We start from the raw sequence: 5,259 nt of genomic DNA, 5'->3' as shown, positions 1-5,259 counted from the left end.
CTACTTTCCCAGTATTAATAAGACTTAGCTGGAATTCTGTATAAATTTTATTGCCTGCTTGAAGTTATACGCAGGCTTTCATTTTCAAACAAGAGTAGCTCTTTGTTTTGAATTTCATTTGTGTGTGTGTGTGTGTGTGTGTGTGTGTGTGTGTGTTGAAATAAACTAAATTATCTCGTCTCTTAGATTAGCTTTTAATCTTTACAATGAAAACACTATTTGGTATTGTTCTTTTGATAATACTCTGTTTCAATTTTAATGAAATAACTTTTGTTTGTGATGAATTATTTATTGATAGAGTCACTGTGAGTTTGATTTTTAATACTGAACTAAGCTAATAATTTAGTTTATAAAACACTATGCAGTCTTTGTCTTTTTCCCACAATGAAATAATATCACTTTTATAATCATTACTTTTCTATTGCTATGATAAAACACAATGACCGTAGCTACTTATAGAAAGAAGGATTTGTCTGGGAATCTCTGTTCCAAAGGGATAAGATCACTGTCATTGCAGGGGACATGGCTACACCCACCATAAACTGCAGCAGGAATTACTCACATTCTGAAAGTCAAACAGAAAACAATGAGCAATGTTCAGGTGCAGGAAGGATTTGGAAACCTCAAAACTTACTCCAATGACACTTCATTCAACATGGCCATAAAACCTAAGCTTTACAAAACACTGAGACCAACCAGGGACCAATCATTCAGTTGCCAATGGATACAAACGCTATCACATTCAAATCGTCACAGCACCCCGATGATTTCTGATATAAACATAGCTAAATGTACCTTACTTTTTTTTATAAAAAACTTATTTTTAAAATAGAAATATTAGTGATATGAGGTTGCTATTTCATATGAAAACGTGAATATTACTGACTTGTCAAAATGAAACATAGTTACCTAGTTTGAACTTAAATTTTGATTTAGAGACTGAAACTCATTCTGCAAACAATATCTTCTGAAACAAGTAATTTGTTTTATTTTTACTTTAAAAATCAAAAATATAAGAAAAATGGTTATCCACTACCTTGGTGAATTTTCAACTAAAAATCTTTATAACCACTGAAGTGTTTTTATTACAAATAAAGAGTATTCGTCTACCTGCTGATGACATGAAAATCATATTTGTTACCACATCTTCTAGTTGTATGACAGTCAGGCCTATTATAATGTGTAGAAATAGTTTTCAGGAGTTATCAGTTCTGATAGTCACCTAATTCACTTAGAATATTGATTTTGATACGAAATACCCTCTTTTTATTCTTGCCACTTTCTGATTCAACTTTTCTGATGTGCAGGCTTTCCTTTTTTGTGTGTGCCTGTAGTCCTGTTATGCACTCCAACTACTCAAGGTGCCATCAGGCTTGCTCTATAAAGAGCTGTGATGTGAAGGGATCAGATCCTCTCTCTAGTTTGACCCCAGGGATGTTTGACAGTTTCCTTTGTCTCTCAGCCTTTTGTTGCTTATGTGAGCCTTCATAATCTAAGTTCCACTTGGAGCCATAGACTTTCTAGGTAGCTTTGATAGCATTTCAAGGATAGAGGGATTCTCTGGTTTCTCAGTACCCATGATCATGTTAGATGCTCCCAGAATATATAGAAAGTATAACATTACAGCTGGCTAAATATCATAATTTATTGGTTCTACCTTTGTGTGTTTTCTTTATTGTACTTATTGTTAGAAGAATAACTTTTTTTAAAAAAAGGTGAAAACCACATATTTTTAAACAAGTATCTGATTTTCAGTATCCACTCAGTGCTTGACAAATCTTAAAAAAAAGATTCCGATCTGGTATGTTTCCTTTCAATGTTGCATTCATGATATTTTGATACTCTACCTAGAATGGAGGCATGGTACCATCCCAGACTGATTATGTGGCCTTTCAGAACTCAGTGACTTTACATCTGCATATGGAGGAGACTTTAAAATAGACATTTTATGTGAAAGTATGGAAGGCCACTCTCAGTGTGGCAGGTAAGATGCTGTGAAAACAGAGTGACGGGTCAGGTGCACTTGCCAAGAGTAAACTGCCAACCAGCTGTCAACTGCCAATGTGAGTTACAGTCTCATTGTAAATGTTCAAACATTTCAAAATTCACTAAGACATCAGGATATGCTGTTTCAATGGATGTTACTCCTATACCTTTGGTGCTGTCCTAAAATAAATCAAGACATTCTTTATCTGCATAATATTGCTTAAAATGTATGCATGAAAAAGTGACAAAGAGGCAGTAAGAAGGAGAGACAGACAGACACAGAGAGAAACAGAGATAGACAGACACACCAAAAATAAGATTGGCTTGTGTTATATAAAAATAGACATTTATATTTTGCTTAATAGTTTTATGCACTTTTCCAAAATTTAATTCTCACATTTATTCACCTTTTATGCTGTGTACTATTTAATCACCAACATCATTAGCTTAATCATTTAATTTAAATTGATTCTAAATTTTATAATTGAGGATGAGAACTGATTCTCAAAATGTATTTTCAATGATGACAATAATAATCCCTTAGATCTCTAAATTTTTGTTATTTCTTTTCTGCTTTCACATTCTTCATATTATTTTAATTCTTTTAATTTTTTATTGCTATAGCCTGTAGTCCTGTTATGCACTCCATAACATTTATTCACAGTAGTAGAGTAAGCAAACTGGAGAAGTACTCTTGACAGATGACCAAATGTTCCTGTTTCTCTGTTTAAAAATATCTAAATAGATTAATGTAGAAAGCACCCTGTTGGCTTTGTTTTTTAGATGTTTAAAATTATTATTATGAACTATTAATTATTAGTAATTTATTCACCTCCCAAATGTTGCCCTTCATTCCCCCTCTCAGATTTCTCTCTCCCCTTTATTTCTAAGAGGGTGTCCTCCAGTCATCCTGCTTCCCTGGCCAATCAAGTCTCTACAGGATTAGGCACATCTGCTCCCACTGACGTCAGACAAGGCAGCCCTCTGCTACATATGTGCCAGAAGCCTTGTATATGCTTGACCATCCTGTATATGCTTTTGGTTGGTGATTTAGTCCTGGGAGTTCCCAGGGTTTTCTGTTACAACTAACACTGTTGATCTTCCTACGGGGTCCTCATCTCCTTAAGTTCCTTCAAATCTTCCCTTACTGTTCCATAGGGTTTCCTGACCTATGTCCAATATATGGCTGTAAGTATCTGCATCTTTCTCAGTCAGTTGCTGATATAGTCTCTTAGAGGACATCCATGTTAGGCTCCTGTCTGCAAGGACAACATAACATCAGTAATGGTGTCAGGGGCTTTCACCAAGCATCTGATAAATAAAGTCGTTCATAAGTAGAAGATATTTCTGCCATTCCAGAAATGATGAGCAGAAATAAAACTGTTGTAGCTGTTATGTAAGGGTTGTGGTACAGTGGTTCCCTTGCAGTTCTGATACAAAAATATTATGGCATTTAATAATTAGAAGCTTTGAGATCATTCCTCAAGTTCAAGTTTGAATATTTCTTACACTATGTCATTTAATGAAATAAAGAATATACTGTGCTATTGTTCAGTATTTAGATTTGCTATAGTATTTTGAATTCCATCAGTATTATAACGTCTCCAAGGAAAAATGGCATAAGGACAATGTAAATTTAAATGTAAGTTTAGAGTAAAAGATAATTTAAACAAGTATAAGAAAAATTAAATAATATATTGTGATTCATCTTTATATCATTTTTGGTTATTAAACTCTATCTGTATTGATGTTTCCTAAGTGAGTCTTTCAGCTTATCAGTTACAAAAAAAATGAAACTCTCCCTGTTGTATTTGCAACTATTTAATGTGTTCACAATGTCAGAGCTTTATGAAGAATAATGTCTTTCTACAGATGTCACGCAAGAGAGCTAAACTCCTTTACTTTCTTCTTCTAGAGTATTTATTTTAAATGAAAATTAACTACATAGTTATGTTCAAACTTCATGTCCCCTGTAAGACATTTGACAATAGACACAATGCATATTGATTCTTGATGTATATAAATTACGTCAGTGTCATTTGGAGATATTCAATAGGTACTTGGTTACCAAGTAAAGACATTTTTATTGTCTATATTAATAATATTGGTCTTAAAGAAAAGTATCATCTCACTATTTCTGACTTTTGCTATGAGTTTCCTAATACCCTTAGCACTTCTATTAGCAGAAAATTTATAAAATATATGATAGGAATAGTTCATTAAACAAAACAACCTTTTAATAAATATTTTCATGTAAAGGAAAAAGTTTAACCTTTTCCTAGGCAACTGATTTGCAAATTTCTGCTGAAAAATGTCTCTTCTATATGTTGTTCATTTCTTTTTCTCTATTAATAATGATATGCTGGGATTGAAAGTGCAGGGTTGTGATCCAAACACTGGGAGTATGAGATAGAAGGGTGTCAATTTTAAGTCAAAATGTAATGAGTGCCAAGCCTCCTAGGCTTCATAAGGACACCATTTTTCAAAACAAAACAAAACAAAAAAGAACAACAACAACAAACATTAGATCACTTTCCAGCTATGCCCTCACAACCATAAGCATTTAGTTAAACAAATTGCCTCTTTGTCTTTAAAAAGTGGTTTAAAATAACTCAGGATGGCTAGGTAATGGTGGTGGTAGAGCTAGAATAGGCTGAAGAGTGGAGGAAAATCTGGTTAGAAGTTGGAGAATCGAGTGAGAAATATGATTGAGATATATTGAATGCACACATGAAGTACCCAAATAATTACAAAAATTAAAAAATATATCTTCATTATCTGTGCCTGCTTTGTCAGCAATTGTAAAATTTAAATAATACAGAGAAGATTAGCCTGATCCCATAAAATGATAACCTGAGACTTCATGAAGCATTTCGTATTTTCAGTCAACCTATAAATATGCATACATAGTTTGGTGAATATCCCTCGTTTGTGCTGACAGTACTTCCTCTCAGTGTCTAGATCATCTAACGAGGAAATTCAATAGGAACTGTGGGGATTGAGCTTTTGAATTGTTAATCAGGATTGGACAAGAATTCACCATCACACTGCACTCTCTTTCTACTGCCTTTGCTTGTCCCCCAGGGGTGGAATGTGAGTCTCATTGCTGGAAACACAATCCAATCAAACACTTGGCTCAGAAGCCACTGAGCTAGAAATGACCTGGAAGACTTCTCCCTAAAGAGCCACTTTCTTTAAGGTACAATGAAGACTTCCAAAGGCAGAATGAAACCAAGAATCCTACCAGCTGTGATGCCTCTGAACCACAACAAT

The 5,259-nt window shown here is 34.0% G+C and overlaps 1 pseudogene; it reads left to right on the top strand.

Moving 5' to 3' along the window:
• Window positions 1-4,770: 4,770 nt before the first annotated feature.
• Window positions 4,771-4,869, top strand: LOC120103236 (U6 spliceosomal RNA; annotated as a pseudogene).
• The last annotated feature ends 390 nt before the right edge of the window (window positions 4,870-5,259 follow it).

Source organism: Rattus norvegicus, chromosome 5 (genome assembly GCF_036323735.1).
Source record: "Rattus norvegicus strain BN/NHsdMcwi chromosome 5, GRCr8, whole genome shotgun sequence".
Taxonomy (NCBI): Eukaryota; Metazoa; Chordata; class Mammalia; order Rodentia; family Muridae; genus Rattus; species Rattus norvegicus.
This window is presented reverse-complemented; position numbering and strand designations above follow the sequence as displayed.